Source organism: Cynocephalus volans, chromosome 12 (genome assembly GCF_027409185.1).
Source record: "Cynocephalus volans isolate mCynVol1 chromosome 12, mCynVol1.pri, whole genome shotgun sequence".
Taxonomy (NCBI): domain Eukaryota; kingdom Metazoa; phylum Chordata; class Mammalia; order Dermoptera; family Cynocephalidae; genus Cynocephalus; species Cynocephalus volans.
The window spans coordinates 99,052,876-99,070,951 of record NC_084471.1 but is presented as its reverse complement, the minus strand read 5'-3'; positions in this window follow the sequence as shown (position 1 = coordinate 99,070,951).

The following is an 18,076-nucleotide window of genomic DNA, read 5'->3' as shown; positions in this document are numbered from 1 at the left end:
GCTTGTTAGTGCTTACTGCTTTAGTTGCTCAGAATGCTTAGAGTGTCCTAGAATTCATTTCCTTATTGGCGTTGACTACATGTGCTTATTGACAGGAGGAAACATTGATGGGAGGGAAAAGCTGGTAGTTCTTATGAGACCCAAAGGACCACCTTTAGCTCAATTCTGCAGCCCGACTTGTCCCTTCAGCACCTCATCGTCTCCTCACAGCCTTGTTATGTAGGCTGAATAGAGGCAACAAGGTATGTAGCAATATTAACAGAGAAGGGAAAAGAAACTCAGGCCTTGGACCAAGAACAGACTCTTGAGTTTCCCTGGGTGATGGCTCTGCCCCCCAGCTTGTGTGGAATCTGGTCCAGCTTCAGGCCAGCCCCAGGGGTGCAGTTTCAGACAGGATGTCTGAGATGAGGGTGTGGTGGAACTGTGGCCAGATGTCTGTAAGCAGCCAGCGCCCTGCTCCTACAGCCCCGCCCTCCCTTGTTTGTGGCTGCAGAAACACAACACTTCCTATCCTCTAAAGCGTGGGACACTCGTGTATTCCAGGCTGCCTTCTGGTGTCCACTGGGTATGATTCTCTCCCAAGCAGCATGTAGAGTTTAGGTTCAACATGATCATAAGAAACACAGGTTCACAAGTTAAGAACAGAGTCTGTTTATTTAGATAGTTTCCTTAATTGGCCTGGATGTTTCTTTTCAACTTAGTGAGTCTAGTCCTTTTTAGATCTCTATGGGCTCTTTTAGGAGAAGTCTAGTCTCTCACTCATTTAGTCCATGCTTACTCTCTCAGTAATCTAAGAAATCTATTCTCTCACCTAACTAGTTATCCTCTATCATAATTTTATTTATTCATTTTTTTTTTCACATCAAAATCACATTCATTTTTTAAAATTGAAACATAATTAATTATTCATATTTGAGGGGTATAGACTTGACTGTCAGTACTTGTGTACAATATGTGATGACCAAATCAGTGTTATTAGCGTGTTCATCATTGCAAATTGTTATTATTCTTTGTGCCCATTACCTAATTTCTCCCTAACCCCCTCCCCCTCCCCTTTTCCTGCCTCTAGTAACCATAGATCCGTTCTTTTCTTCTGAAAGTTTAATGTATCATTGTCTTTTTGTTTCTTTCTTTCTCTGTCTCTCTCTTTCCTTCTTTCTTTCCACCCACTATGAATGAAGACATGTGGTATTTCTCTTTCTGTGTCTTGCTTATTTCACTTAGCATGATTTTCCTCAGGCTCATCCATGTCACTGTGAATGGTGGAATTTCATCCTTTTCTCTTTCATGATTTTATAAATATTGATAAACATCTGTTAGACTTTTCCAGAGTGTTCAGGGATGTTATCTCATTTAGTCATCAGTGGGATCCCGTGACGTGGTAATGCAATCACCCTTCGCAGGCTAAGGAAACGGAGACATGAAAGGTTGGGCTATTTGTCTAGGAGCACGCAGCTCGTAACTGGCTCACAAACCCAGGTTCTCTGGGCTTCCTCCCGACTCTGCTCCTCTTTCCTTTGGCCCCCGACTCTAGGGTTTCCTTTAACCTACAGCATCTCTGCTCTTTCTTGGGGAAGAGAATGACCCGCTATAGGTAATCCACGTAGAAATAAATAATGGGCCGTGGAGGCCATTCTCTCTGAACACTCTTCTGGTTTGGGTCATTCCCAGGAACTCCAATCTAGCCCTGTTAAAAGTTAATGAGAAGACAGTGAATCCTGGGAATAGCCAGAGACCCCTGCAAGATGAGTTTGCAATAACTCAAGATTAAGGTCAGCCCTGCAAGCCTCAAATGAGCTCTGGAATCATTCCTGCCTTCTGAGGCTCCTCCAGATTGGGCTTGTTCAGAGGGCACCTAGAATCCATCCTGGGGTGGATTCCTCCCTCGTGATGGGGTAAAAACTGGACCATCCTCTGTGGGCATGTGAAGGCAAGAGAGAGGACACGGTTATGCCTTGTGTAGAGATCTGACCACGCTTGCTGTCTTGCGACCCTCTTTAGCACATAGCACAAGCCATCACAGAACAGGTATGCAACAAATGTATCTTGAATTGAATTGAATTGTAACCAATATTTGGTCTTGTTTTTTCCTCGTTCAGGAAACCTATGAATAAAATACACTTAAATGAAATTCCTCCCCTTCTCTCTTCCTTCGTTCTTTATTCTTTCCCTTCCTTCCTCCCAGTTTTTTCTCTTTTCTTCCTTATCTCTTTCTATACCTCTATAACATTTGTATTTTATCATTTTCAGAGTGTCTTCCAGTCTCCTTAAGCCCTATCCAGGGAAGGGCAGGGTATAAACCGATAACGAGTCTCCCCCGAATAATCTTATTTCATCTGCTATAAGTGTCACCACTTTTGCCCACATTGCATATAGAATACAAATGATCATTAATTCATTGCACCCCAAATCCTAGTATTTGTACTATTTTATTTTTCCACTTCTTACACTAAAAAACTATTATTCATAGCCCTCTAATCCCACCCCTGTGGGGGTGGGCGGGAGGAAGAAACAGCACAAGCTCTAGTTTTCTGTGGGTTTTCTGTGGGGTTCTTGAGCAGATGTTTGGGCAACCAGCTTTCAGCATTCACAAATTTGTGGCTGGATCACTTTGAAAAGCTGTGAGGATTCCATAAGTTGCTACCTGAGCACCTCCTTCAATCACCTCTTTTTCTGTTTTTCCTTTTAGTTCAATTCTACTATTTAAACAAACTCTTCTACTTTCTGAGAGTATAGTTTCTTACAGTAATGTGTACCAGTTGCCTAGTACCCAGGGAAGATTTCAAAATTAGTTAGATCATATTATATACTGACAATTCTGTTCTCCACCAATTCAGGGACTTTAAGTACATTAGAAAGGTGTAATTCAGCAATTAACCTCAAGACAACGATATGCAGAGAATCTCTTGACCAAACTCCACAGTTTTCTTTAAACAATTTAGCCAAAGTTTTTCAATACAGAATGCAATAGTTTAGCCCAACAATTTCTGCTTATATCTGCTTTGAAAGGAGTTGGCGTTAAAGTAATGAGAAATCAGTACTCAGGTCTCTTAGGAGAAATAGCCTTTATGGCAAGTGGTACAGAAATCAAACCACTGGAATGAAGACACAAGTCGATGTGATACTCTCACTTGGGGAGTGAGTATTTGAGAATTTAAACTTGGCAAGCTACTCGAAAGTGACTGTACATTTACATGTTATAAAATAATGATTCCGATGGACTAAAGAGAAAACCCATAGGAGAAAAAGAATGAATATCAACCAAGTGAATTCCAATAGCTTAAACGATCCAACGGGAAGGATTTTTTTAAAAAACAAGTCCAGGGGAACTCTCTGTTCCATAAGAAAACAATATGGTTCTAATAACGTAAAAAAAAAAATATCTTGATCCATGAGAAAGCAGGGAAGAGTAGAAAGAAATTAACCTGGCAGGGCCAAGAGTTGCTTTGAAATGATCTTAGAAGTGGCAAGTTCGCCAGGCTACCAGTGAAAAGGATGGAAAACAAATGGAAATAATTTGCTGAGAAAATCAGAAAAGCTGAAGCAGAAAATGAAATGCGACTAGCAAATGACATAAAGAGAAACAGAAAAAATACAATGTATTATTTAAATACTTAAGACATAAATGAGAGATATAGAGAAACATTAGCCTTCATAAGTGAAAAAAGAAAGCTAAAAATATAAAATACTTAAATGCTAATGTTTAAAATAATTTTAAATTATTATAGTTTCTCACATTTAATCCCTCCATTTATACTTAACAATTTTGTATGAATTTTGAAAAGTGTTTCAGTGCATTTTCCTCTAGACCCGAGCTATATAGAACTTGAAATGTGGCTAGTCCAAACTGAGATGTGCTGTAAGTGTAAAATATACACTGCATTAGGAAGCTTCAGTAAAAAATCTTAATAATTTTTATGTTGATTACATGTTGAAATTATTGTATTTTGGATAATTGTGTTAAATGCAATATATTATTAAAATTAATTTCATCTATTTCTTCTTAAAAATTTTTAATGTGACTCCTAGAAAACTTAAAATTACAGGATTGAGTCACATTGAATTTCTACTGCACAATGTCTTCTACTCTTATTTTCTAAATATAATAATCACGAAGTCCTTGTCAATCCAGAATAAATGTCCTAGGAAAGGATCGTCTGAAGTTAATCATTTAAAATGGGAATCAAAATTTCATAAGTAGTTAGAAAAATTATTTTTGTCTTGAAAATGTAATAAAAATTATGAAAATAATTTTATTATAAATCTTTTAAATAAAATTTAAGTTACACCTACAATTTTATTCTAATTCTTTGAAGAAAATGTCGATAAATAAAGTGATTTAGAGTGGGGTGGGGTGACAATTTTTCCAAATAAAATGAAAGCTTAATACTACATCTTTCAGGGCCAGCCTGTGGCTCACTCGGGAGAGCGTGGTGCTGACACCAAGGCAAGAGTTAAGATCCCCTTACCAGTCATCTTTTGAAAAAAAAAAGAAAAAAAAATACTACATCTTTCAGTTCACATTTGATTTTTTGGTAACACAATCGTAAAGAAAAGCATTTTTGGAAAAATGTTTGAGGAGTTTATTAATACCCTCAATGGGCTCTCATAATGCTTTACTAATTAGATTATTCTCTTGCATAACCCATCTAGTCATCATCCTTGTGGACTTGCTCTTCGAATTTTTACTGATCTAACTCTCTAGAACCTCTTTTGCTAGTGGTTTTGCATGTGATTTGTGCAGCTCTCCAAAATCCCTATCATTACTTTGTAAAATCTTGCAAATACAGAGACTTAGATAATGAAATGTGGGTAATGAGGACTTCTGTATATATTTACACAGTTGGGGTAACACTGTAATATAAATCTATATACTATATTGCCACTGTTAAATTGAAGTAAGTTTGCTCTACAGCTCCCTCCATGCATATTTTAAATTTGGCCTCAAGTTTTCTCCACACATAGTGAAACGTAACCCAACTTGATATGTAAACAGACTGTAACCTAACATGGAACTATACTCTTATAACAAGTAGGGGACTCTCAGCCAATCATAGCCAAAACATGACTATATAAGGCAAATATTGACTGCAGCCAATCAGGTTGTTTCTGCACGTCGCTTCCTTTTCTCTGGCTATAAATATGACCTGCACATATGGTGGGTGGAGCATTCTGAATTATTTTTGGTCTGGACTGCTGCCAGATTCTAGAATTGCAATTAAAGCCAATTAAGATCTACCAAACTGGATTTGTTGTAATTTTGTTTTTTAATACCACTTAACACTACATCACAGTTATTTTTCAATATATTTAAGGATTCTTTAGATACATCATCTTAAGTGAATTACTACATTATTATCTCCCTTCTAGGTAAATCGTAACCTATAATTTATGAAATCATTCTCTTATTATTAGATGTTTAGATTAGTTATTTTTTTCTATTATAAACAATATAGCTCATAACATCCCTGAACACAGATCTTTATTACATTCCTGTTTTTGTTTCTGATAGATACCTAGATGTTAATTAATTACATGGTAAAAGTTCATAGACATTTTTATCCAAACTGCCAAATAATTTTCTTGATAATTTGTATTGATTTATACTCTTCCCAGCAGCAGATGACCTAATGAAATCATGCCTTTGCCGACACTGAGTGTTCCCAAGAAAATTATTTTTGCTGACAATATGTGAAAATGATACCCATTTATTTTGAATTTGAATTTCTTTGCTAATGGGTTTGATTGTTTATTAACTGTATTTTATTTTCTGTGAATTTTTTGTTTGTACTATTTTTTCATTAATCTATATTGATTTTTTGTACTTTATTTGTAAGAGGCTTTATATATTAAAGACATTAACCCTTTATCTAGCTCATTTTTGAAAACCTAGAATTTACTTACTGTTAAGTATTCTTTATACTCACCACCAGTTTTAAAATCTTGAAGTTTGCCATATTTGGCAAAGCATTTTAGAAAAAATTGAATCCCCTGTGCAACTGCCCCCACCCCTCTTGTCATCCTTTGCTATTTTTCTTTCTGCCCCCCACCAGAAAAGCCACCTTTTTATCTTCCTGTTGTCATTCCTATGCATATTTTTATGCTTTTGCTACACACTTACGTGTCCTTATTTACAGTATTGTTTTCATTTTCTGGAAATGTGTATAAATGGTATCATACTGTATATGTCATTCAGAAACTGGTTTTTTTATCTTTTTATTTTTTGCTCCAAATTAAGTTTTTAAAAAGTTTTACTTTTTTACATTAAGTTTTTAAAATTTATTAATATTAATACACTTTAACTACTATAGATATTTAATTATAACTATTCACTTTTTTATTTAGTTTTTTTTTTTTTTTTTTTTTGCTATTACAGATCATGCTGCAAAAAATTTTTAACAAGCTTCCTTGTGCACCTATGCTATAGTTTTTCTAATGTATACCTAGAAGGAGAATTGCTGGCTCCTATAGTATGCATATTCTTAATTTTGTTACACATTGCTATACAATTATTTTAATCAATTGTGGATTGTATCATTTACATCCTCACCGGCAGTTTATGCAAATTCTTGTTTCTCTGCATCCTTGATAATATTTGGTATTGACAAGCTTTAATTCTTTTTTTCTTTTTAATTGAATTAAAATTGATTATACATATTTTGGGGGTTCAACATTGAGATATATTGATCAAATCAATATCACTAGCATGTATATATTGTTACAAATCGTAATTATTCTTTATGCCTCTTGTCCAATCGCACCCCAGGCCCCTCTCCCTCCCCCCCAATCACCCTAGATCTCTTCTCTCCTTCTGAAAGAATCATGGTTACTCTGTTGATTTGTTGCCTAGATGATCTGCCTAATAATGAGAGTTGTGATCAGGTCCCCCAGTATTATCATACAGCAGATGCTGCTTCTGTCACTCTGAAATGGGCTTTGTGAAGAGAGAGATCTTCTTCTTTTCTTCATCTCTGCTGGTGACTCTCCTTGTGCCAATGCACTCCAGTGGTTGGTGGACCAACTGCATGGTGATTGTGGCATCTAACCACTTTCATGGCAGCCATGGTTATTGTGGTGGCTGTGGTGGGCCACCCACATGGAGGTGATGTTTTTGGCATGATCCTTGGTGCTGGTGGTGTGCTTGGTTGTGGAGAGTGTCTGATCCCTGGCTCCATACCTTGGGTCCCCAGGCAGGCCCTGAGGTACTGGAGCAGTATGCCTGGTTGTGGGAGGGGGGTCTGGTCCCCTTCTCTATGCCTTGGGTCCCAGGGTGAGCCCTGAGGTGCTGGTGCAGTGTGCCTGGTTGTGGGAGGGGGGTCCGGTCCCTGATTCCAAGCCTTGGGTTCCTGGGCAGGCCCAGAGGTGCTGGCAGTGTGAGTGGCTGTGGGTGGAGGTCCTGCTCCTGGCTCCATGCCTCATGTCCCCTGGCAGGCCCCAAGGCATTGGTGGTGTGCTTGTGCTGGAACTAATTTTTTGTCCTTTGCTTTCTTCTAATATGGGGGAACTTCCTGTGGGAACCAGCACTTGAGCTGTGTTGTTGAGCTAAATTGCTGCTTTGCTGCTGTTTCCCTAGGGAAGGCTTTTTGTGCAGCTCAGCGTTTAATGTTTTACCTTATAAGTACTTCTGGCTCTCCAGAGACTTGGTACACCTGGCTTGTATAGAAACTCTGATCTGGGCCTGAGTTTTTCATCAAACTGCATCCCATGCAATTCTGCATTCCTGACATCTTCTCTGAGTGGTCCTGTGCTGATTGGGGGGCAGATCAGCTGTCCTTGCTGTGTCCCAGTGTTCTCCAGGTGGGGCTGTCTCCCTGCCGCCCATGGTCCAAACACTTCCCATGGGGCAGGCCCTGTACTGGTCCCTTGTGTTGACTCACCGGCCTCTGAGTGGCTCCCCTTTTTCAGCTGTTCTGGCTCCTTGCTCCTGCGTGGGTCCATGGGAACCCTGTTAGTGGTCTTGCTGTCCTGGGGGCCACCAAAGTCCGCTTCTCCCCTGCCGCCTCCCAGTAACTACATCTAAAGGGCACAGCTGCGGCTTCTGCCAGCTCCTGCTCCATGCACTTCAGCATTAAAGCAGGCGTGACCCACAATGCTCAGAGTAGTTTTTTCTTTCTCTCATCATGGTTTCTCCTGCCTTCATGAACTCCGTAGGTCTCTCCTCTTCCCCTGAACTCCAGCGACCCCAGCATGGCTGATGTTACATTTTTGTTGTTGTAAATAGCTTGATTAGTGGGAGAGAGTGACGCTGCGGACCGTCTATTCTGCCATCTTGACTGGAACTCCTAATTCTTTTTTTAAATTTCAATTTTTGTGATTCTAGTGAGGTTGAGCATTTTTCATAAATATATTGGCCATTTGTTTTTTTCCTTCTATGTATTTTCTGTTGTATCTTTTAACTATTTTTCTATTGGGTTATTTGTTTTTTCATATTGAATGGTATAAACATTTCATATTTTCTGAACATTAAATCCTTTGTTGATTTTATGTATTGAAAATACAGTCTCTCGAGTCGGAGCAGCCTGGCCGGTGTTCTGAAACCGACCCTCCCCGGAGTCCTACCGGCACCGCAGAGGACGCAGAGAGAACAGTGCGACACGCGGCCTTGGGCCGGGTGCCATGGATGCCATTACCCGCTTCACCAACTAGACCCCAGGATCGGGACCGACTCTTCAGCCTGCTATATTCCACCATGAGTAGAAGCAGCCTGAGGCCCGGGCCTGATGCAGCTGTCCCAGAATCGAAGTGGAATCCTGGTCATCAGACAGAGCCATAGACCCCTGGGTCACTGCTGCCACCACCAAGACCCTCACCAGGTGTGTTTCCTGGACTTTCGACTTCCTAGCCTCCAAAACTGTGCTTATGAGGATACAGGAGTTTTAAATATATTTAAATCAGCCTCCTCACCCAGTGGTGGCATCAGCGGCGGCAGCAGCAGCCCCTCCTCACCCGAACATCAGGGCCCTCCACGACCCAGGTGCCCCAACAATATCTCCTCAAGCCAAAGACCCAGGACCCCAAGGACTGCATTTGCACACCCTCCCACACAACTCCTCCTCGGGACCTGACCTGACTGAAGGACATTTACCAGCCAACTGTTCCCACCAACTCACCCTAAGAGAGCCAGTCTGCCTACTGTGTTCATCAGACTGCCCAGTGGAACAGAAGATACTCTGCTCATTTCATCTGATACGTGGACTGTGAAACCCCCAGCCACAATGAATAAACATCAAAGAAAAGATACCAAAAATACGAAAAATCAAGAAAGTACACCACCAAAGGATAAAAACTCTCAAGCTCTAGATCCTATAGAGCAAGAAGCCCTTGAAATGACTGACAAGGAATTTCGAGTGATAATTCTAAGGAAACTGAATGAGATACAAGAAAACTCAGCTAGACATCATGAGGAAACGAGGAAAAGTATACAGGACCTGAAAGAGGAAATGTACAAGGAAATCAATGCCCTGAAAAAAATGTAGCAGAACTTGCTGAACTGAAGAAGTTATTCAGCGAAATAAAAAACACAATGGAGAGTTTTAACCAGCAGGCTTGTGGAAGTTGAAGAGAGAACCTCTGAACTTGAAGATGAGCTGTTTGAAATAACACAAGCAGACAAAAAAAAAGAAAAAGAAAAAAGAATCAAAGGCATTGAAGAAAATCTGAGAGAGATATCAGACAACCTTGAGCGCTCAAATATCCGAGTCATGGGTATTCCAGAAGGGTTCGGGAAAAGGAGATTGCATTGAAAACATATTCAACAAAATAGTGGCAGAAAACTTCCCAGGTATAGGAAAAATCACAGATCTTCAAATCCAGGAAGCTAAACGATCTCCAAACGTATTCAACCCAAACAGGTCTTCTCCAAGACACAGTGTAGTCAAATTGGCAAAACTCAAAGACAAAGAGAGAATCTTAAAAGCTGCAAGAGAGAAGCATCAAATCACCTATAAGGGAGCCCCCATCAGGCTAACATCAGACTTTTCATCAAAACCCTAAAAGCCAGAAAGGAATGGGATGATATATTCAAAATACTAAAAGACAGAGATTGTCAGCCAAGAATACCCTACCCTGCAAGGCTATCCTTCCGAAATGAAGGGCAAATAGTATATTTCTCAGACTAACAAAAACTGTAGGAGTTCACCACCACATGACCACCCTTACAAGAAATTCTCAAGGGAGTACTGGGTTTGGTTCCTGAAAAATAACTACCACTGCCATAAAAACCCAAGAAAAATCTAAACCCACTAGTATAATAAAAATGGCATTCATGAAGAGAAAACAAACAAACAACAAGGCTATCTACAACCTAAGGAACCAACAAACACAGAAACCAAACAGTAAATCAGAAAGCAAGGAACAAAAGATACCTAAGACAACCAAACAACAATCAATAAAATGCTAGGAATAAATCAACACTTTTCAATAACAACTCGTAATGTAAAAGGCTTAAATTCCCCAATCAAAAGACACAGACTGGCTCACTGGAAAAAAGGGGACCGAACTATATGCTGCATTCAAAGACCCACCTCACCCATAAGGACTCACATAGACTAAGAGTGAAAGGATGAAAAAAGATTTATCATGCAAACAGAAAAGAAAAACGAGCTGGAGTAGCTATTCTCATATCTGACAAAGTAGACTTTAAACTAAAAACCATAAAAAGAGACAATGAGGGATACTACATAATGATAAAAGGACTGATCCATCAAGAAGACATAACAATCATAAATATACATGCACCCGATGTTGGAGCAGCCTGATTTGTAAAACAAACTCTATTCGAATTAAAGAAGGAAATAGACACTAATACTATAATAACAGGGGACCTGAACACCCCACTGTCAATATTGGACAGATCATCTAGGCAAAGAATCAGCAGAGAAACACAAGATCTAAACAAAACTCTAGACCAATTGGACTTGGCAGATATCTACAGAACATTCCACCCAACAACTTCAGAATATTCATTCTTCTCATCAGCACATGGATCATTCTCCAGGATAAATCACATATTAGGTCACAAATCAAGTCTCAACAAATTCAAAAAATTTGGAATTATCCCATGTATTTTCTCAGACCACAATGGATTAAAACTAGAAGTCAATAACAAACGAAATTCTGGAAACTATACAAACACATGGAAATTAAACCGCATTCTACTTAATGACATACGGGTCCAAGAAGAAATCAAGCAGGAAATCAAAAAATTTATTGAAACTGATGAAAATAATGATACATCATACCAAAACCTGTGGGATACTGCAAAAGCAGTATTGAGGGGGAAATTTATTGCATTAAATGCTCACCTCAGAAGACTGGAAAGATGGCAAGTGAATAACCTAACACTTCACCTTAGAGATCTAGAAAAACAAGAACAATCCAAACCTAAAGTTACCGGACGGAATGAAATCATTAAGATCAGAGCAGAACTGAATGAAATTGAAACCCAAAAAACAATACAAAAGATCAATGAATCAAAAAGTTAGTTTTTTGAAAAGATAAATAAAATTGACAAACCGTTAGCATGGCTAACCAAAACAAGAAGAGAGAAGACTCAAATAACAAAAATTAGAAATGAAAAAGGTGATATTACAACTGATTCATCTGAAATACAAGGAATCATTCGAGACTACTATAATCAACTATACGCCAACAAGTTTGAAAATCTGGAGGAAATGGATAAATTTCTGGACACACACAAGCTCCCAAAACTGAGCCATGAAGATGTAGAAAATCTGAACAGACCAATAACAATAAAGGAGATTGAAGCTGTTATCAGAAAGCTCCCAACAAAGAAAAGCCCAGGACCAGATGGATTCACAGCAGAATTTTACCAAACATTCAAAGAGGAATTGACACCGATTCTTTACAAACTATTCCAAAAGATTGAAACAAACGCAAATCTCCCAAACTCATTCTATGAAGCAAACATCATCCTGATACCAAAGCCAGGTAAAGATATAACCAAAAAAGAAAAGTATAGGCCGATATCCGTGATGAATATAGATGCAAAAATCCTCACTAAAATACTAGCAAACAGAATACAGCAATACATACATAAAATTATTCACCACGATCAAGTGGGATTCATCCCAGGGATGCAAGGTTGGTTCAACATACGCAAATCAATAAATGTGATACACCATATTAATAAAGTCAAACACAAGGACCATATGATCATCTCTATAGATGCTGAAAAAGCATTTGATAAAATTCAACACTCATTCATGACAAAGACCCTCTATAAGTTAGGTATAGACGGAAAGTATCTCAACATAATCAAAGCCATATATGATAAACCCACTGCCAATATCATCCTGAATGGGGAAAAGCTGAAAGCTTTTCCTTTAAGAACAGGAACTAGACAAGGTTTCCCAATCTCATCACTCCTATTCAACATAGTGTTGGAAGTACTAGCCAGAGTAATCAGAGAAGAGAAGGAAATAAAGGGCATCCAGATTGGAAAAGATGAAGTCAAACTGTCCCTGTTTGCAGATGACATGATCCTATATATCGAACAGCCTAAAACCTCTACAAAAAACTCTTGGAGTTGATAAATGATTTCAGCACAGTAGCAGGATACAAAATCAACACACAAAAATCAGTAGCATTTCTTTTCTCCAATAGTGAACATGCAGAAAGAGAAATCAAGAAAGCCTGCCCATTTACAATAGCCACCAAAAAAATAAAATACTTAGGAATTGAGTTAACCAAGGAGGTGAAAAACCTCTATAATGAGAACTACAAACCACTGCTTAGAGAAATTGGAGAGGATACAAGAAGATGGAAAGATATCCCATGCTCTTGGACTGGAAGAATCAACATAGTGAAAATGTCCATACTATCCAAAGTGATATACAAATTCAATGCAATCCCCATCAAAATTCCAATGACATTTTTCTCAGAAATGGAAAGAACTATCTAGACATTTATATGGAATAAGAAAAGACCATGCATAGCCAAAGCAACACTGAACAAAAAAAATAAAGCTGGAGGCATAACACTACCTGACTTTAAACTACACTACAAAGCTATAATAACCAAAACAATATGGTACTGGCATAAAAACAGACACACTGATCAATGGAATAGAATAGAGAATCCAGAAATCAACCCACACACCTACAGCCATCTGATCTTTGACAAAGGCACCAAGCCTATTCACGGGGAAGGGACTGCCTCTTTAGCAAATGGTGCTGGGAGAACTGGATATCAATATGCAGGAGAATGAAACTAGACCTATACCTTTCACCATACACTAAAGTCAATTCAAAATGGATTAAAGAATTAAACATACACCCTGAAACAATAAAACTTCTTTTTTTTTTTTTTTTTGTGACCGGCCGCACTGCGCTCAGCCAGTGAGCGCAACGGCCATCCCTATATAGGATCCGAACCCTGCGAGGGAGTGCTGCTGTGCTCCCAGCGCCGCACTCTCCCGAGTGTGCCACGGAGTCGGCCCAACAATAAAACTTCTTAAAGAAAACATAGGAGAGACACTTCAGGAAATAGGACTGGAAACAGACTTCATGAATATGACCCCAAAAGCACGGGCATCCAAAGGAAAAATAAACAAATGGGATTATATCAAACTAAAGAGCTTCTGCACAGCAAAAGAAACAATTAACAGAGTTAAAAGACAACCAACAGAGTGGGAGAAAATATTTGCAAAATATACATCTGACAAAGGATTAATATCCAGAATATACAAGGAACTCAAACAACTTTACAAGAAAAAAACAAGCAACCCAATTAAAAAATGGGCAAAAGAGCTAAGTAGGCATTTCTCTAAGGAAGATATACAAATGGCCAACAGACATATGAAAAAATGCTCAACATCACTCAGCATCCGGGAAATGCAAATCAAAACTACACTGAGATATCATCTCACCCCAGTTAGGATGGCTAAAATCCAAAAGACTCTGAACGATAAATGCTGGTGAGGTTGCAGAGAAAAAGGAACTCTCATACATTGTTGGTGGGATTGCAAAATGGTGCATCCTCTATGGAAAATGGTATGGAGGTTCCTCAAACAATTGCAGATAGATCTGCCATATGACCCAGCTATCCCACTGTTGGGAATATACCCAGAGGAATGGAAATCATCAAGTCGAAGGTATACCTGTTCCCCAGTGTTCATCGCAGCACTCTTTACAATAGCCAAGAGTTGGAACCAGCCCAAATGTCCATCATCAGATGAGTGGGTACGGAAAATGTGGTACATCTACACAATGGAATACTACTCAGCTATAAAAACGAATGAAATACTGCCATTTGCAACAACATGGATGGACCATTGAGAGAATTATATGAAGTGAAACAAGTCAGGCACAGAAAGAGAAATACCACATGTTCTCACTTATTGGTGGGAGCTAAAAATAAATAAATCAATCCACAAAAAAAAACTGGGGGTGGGTGAGAAGACATAACAACTACAATTCCTTGAAGTTGATACGACAAGTGAACAGAAAGGACATTGTTGGGTGGGAGGGGGGAGAGGGAAGGCGGAGGGGAGTTTTGGTGATGGGCCACAATCATCAACCACATTGTATATCGACAAAATAAAATTAAAAAAAAAAAAAGAAAATACAGTCTCTCAGTCTGTGACTAGTCACTTCGTTTTTGTATCTATAATAGTGCAGAATTTTAAAAAACCCAATTTAATAAAATTTATGTTTTTCTCATATAAAGTCAATGCTTTTTTGTCTAAGAAAATCTCTACTCTGACGTTATAAAGATATTCTCTCAATTTTCTTCTAAAATTTGTGAGATTTTCTTTTCAGATTTATGTTTTGATCCATTTGGAATTTATGTCTGTGGCTGGTGGGGGGAAATGATATAATTTTGTGGGTACTCCATTGTATCCAGACCACTTATTAAACATGCCGTCTAGGGGCTGCCCGTGGCTCACTCGGGAGAGTGTGGCGCTGATGACACCAAGTCAAGGGCCGAAATCCCCTTACTGGTCGTCCTTAAAAAAAAAAATAATAAATAAAAATAAATAAATAAATATGCCATCTTTTCTTCACTGATTTTTTAGTCATTTCTCTCATCCGTCAAGTTTTAGTTTATGTGAGCGTCTGTTCCTGAGTTCTGTGTTTTGTTCTATTGGTTTATTTATTCATCCTTTACTAATACACTCTGTCTTAATAATTCTACTCTATTAAATAGTCTTGATCTCTGCTAGAGCAAGTCCTGTTCCTCACTTCATCTACTTCAGGAATATCTTGGCTATTTTAGCTCTTTTCTCTTCCATGTGAATTTTTGGATAAAATAAATATTTGAATGTAATTATATTCCTTTATAGATTTATTTAGGGAAAATTAATGTCTTTCCAATATTAAGTTTCCCATCCATGAATATGTTTTATTTCTCCATTTATTCAGGTCTTTTCTTGATTCAACGTTGTCATTTTCTCAATGAAGGTTTTAAACAATATTTATTAGATTTCTAGACAATGGGCAGTTTTTATTGATTTTGCGAATGGGATTTTTTTCCATTAAGTTTCCTAATTGCTTATTACTCATTTATAGGCATTAATTTTTAATAGCTTTGCTGAGATATAATTCTCACAGTATAAAATTCACCTCTTTGAAGTGTACAATTCAGTGTTTAGTATATTCAAAAATATGTACAGCTATCTCCAGAGTCAATTTTAGAAAACTTCCATCACCTCAGAAGAAACCCAGAATCCTTTTCATGTCTCCCACCCTTACCTCCCTTCCCACCTCCTCTAGCCCTAAGCAACCACTCATCTACCTTCTGTCTCCATGTTTCTCTATTTTGGACTTTCATGTAAATGGAATCATGTACTATGTGATATTTTGTGACTGCCTTCTCTTATTTAGCATAATATTTTAAGGTTTTTCCATATTGCAGCATGCATCAGTACTTCATTTCTTTTTAAGATTGAATAATATTCCATTGTATGGATATACTTTATTGACTTTTACATGTTGATTTTGCTTCTAATAGCATTGCTGAATAACTTTATTAATTTTATTGATATTAACTTTCTATGTAGATTTTCTATAGACAATTCTATCCTCTGCTCATTAGAAGCAGTTTTGTAAGTTCCCTTTTCACTTTGTCCATTTCTTTTTCTAATCCTTGTCTTATTTCATTGATTAGGATTTCTAATACCAAACAGAAATGCCAATACAAGCACCCTTGTCTTGTTCCTGACTTTAATGCAATTGTTTTTAAGGTTTTACCATGAAATATGATATATATAGTATTTTGGTAAGCTCACTTTTTGGAGTCAAACATTATATTTTATTCTTGATAATTTTTTTTTCATGACAGTTAAATCTTGGCTATTTTGCATCTATTGAGATGATCAGAATTTTCTCCCTTTAATCTGTTAATGTGGTCTGTTAATTAAAAGACTTTCTGATGTTGAATTCCACTTGATTAAGCATCCTTTAACATTCTTCAACATTCATTCAAGATCCTCAATTACTCAACATTTTTGATTGGATACCTATTACGTTAGGTGCTATGAAATACAAAGATAAAAAACACATAGTTCCTTTCTTTAAAAAGCCTTCCATTTCCTTAGAAAATTCAGAGAAGGTGAAGGAGGCAAGTGAGTAACAAGTACTCAGTGTTTACTAAGAGCCAGATACTCTTTTAGATGCCTCAGAAATGTATTCTGATTTAATTCACCCAACAGCTCTATACGATGCGTATAATAATTTGATCTCTTTAATAGCTTAGATGAGGGAGGCTTCCAGAATTAAGTGATTTTTCTCAAAACTAGGATTCAAACCAAGACTTTCTAGCTCTAATGTCCAGTCTCTTGCAATATGTAAGTGGCAAGTGTTATGGTGGTTGAGAGGATGGAGAGCCATTTTAAGTTAGGGTAGTCAGGAACTTTATGATTTCCAAAAAAATATTGGAATTAAATGATCCCTTCAAAGGTGTCAGGCATCAGATAGAGAGGAGCAGTAGACAAGCACCAAAGCCGAGGAGGGTTGGGAGGTGAGCAAAAGTACAGAGTCAGGAAAGCACGAGACAGCCCAGGGTCCAAAGGGTAGACCCGTTGGCTGTGATGAATGAATTACGTAAGATGATGCTGGAGAGTAAACCTAGAGAGATAGGTTGGAAGGTTATCTCATGAAACTCTTATGATGACATGCGGCACAGATTAGAGTAAGGAAAGCCAGAATCTCAGACGGGAAGTCATTGCTGCAGTCAGAGTGAGCAACAATAAAGATCTTCATTTGTCCCTCATCGATCTTAGGGTGAAGGTCCAACCAAGTAACTGGCCCTGGTTGACCAGGCCTGACATGGTCTGTCCCCTTCCTTCTCCAGCCTCATCTTACCCTTTGCCTTCTCAGCTGCAGCCCTATTGGCTTCTCTCATTTTCATCAATCACTTATGTTCCTTCTGGCCAAATAGTCTTGGAATAAATTGTCCTATCAGTAAACAACTTTCCTCCTCCTCTGAGCGGGCCACCTTCTTTTGTCTACTTAACTTCTACATGTACTTCATGTGCTAATTCTTCGCTGTGTTTTTCTCTTTCAGAACACTGATTTCAATTTATAGTTACATATTCACTGGTGTCTTCTTGAGCAATGTTGTCTCTTCTACCAGGTTATGAATTCTGTGCTGGAGCAGGAGAAGTCTGTGTTGTGTCTGTTTTTGCTTCCTTAGTTGCTAGCACTAAGCCTGGCACAGAGTAGGCATTCAATACATACTAGTTCAATGGCTGAATAAAAGAATGGTCTACCTGAGTTAGGAAGGGTGAAGTCACAGGAATAAAACGGGTAAGAAGGGAAGGAGATTGTAAAAGTTTTTAGAAAGAAGAACTGACTTGACTTGGTGATTGGCTAAAGATGGGGATGAGAGAGGGAGAGGAATAAGAAATGGTTCTCAAGCTGAGCCTCTGAGTTATTGAGAGACATTGTACTGTAAACAGAAACAGGGAATCCAGATAGATGATGAATTTAATTTTAGATATAAGAAATCACTATGAAGACCCTGAGGAGGACAATATCCAGCAGACATTTGTAGGTCAGAGTAGTCCTAGATGGAGATATAGACTTTGGACACAATTTCAAAATGAAACAACCAT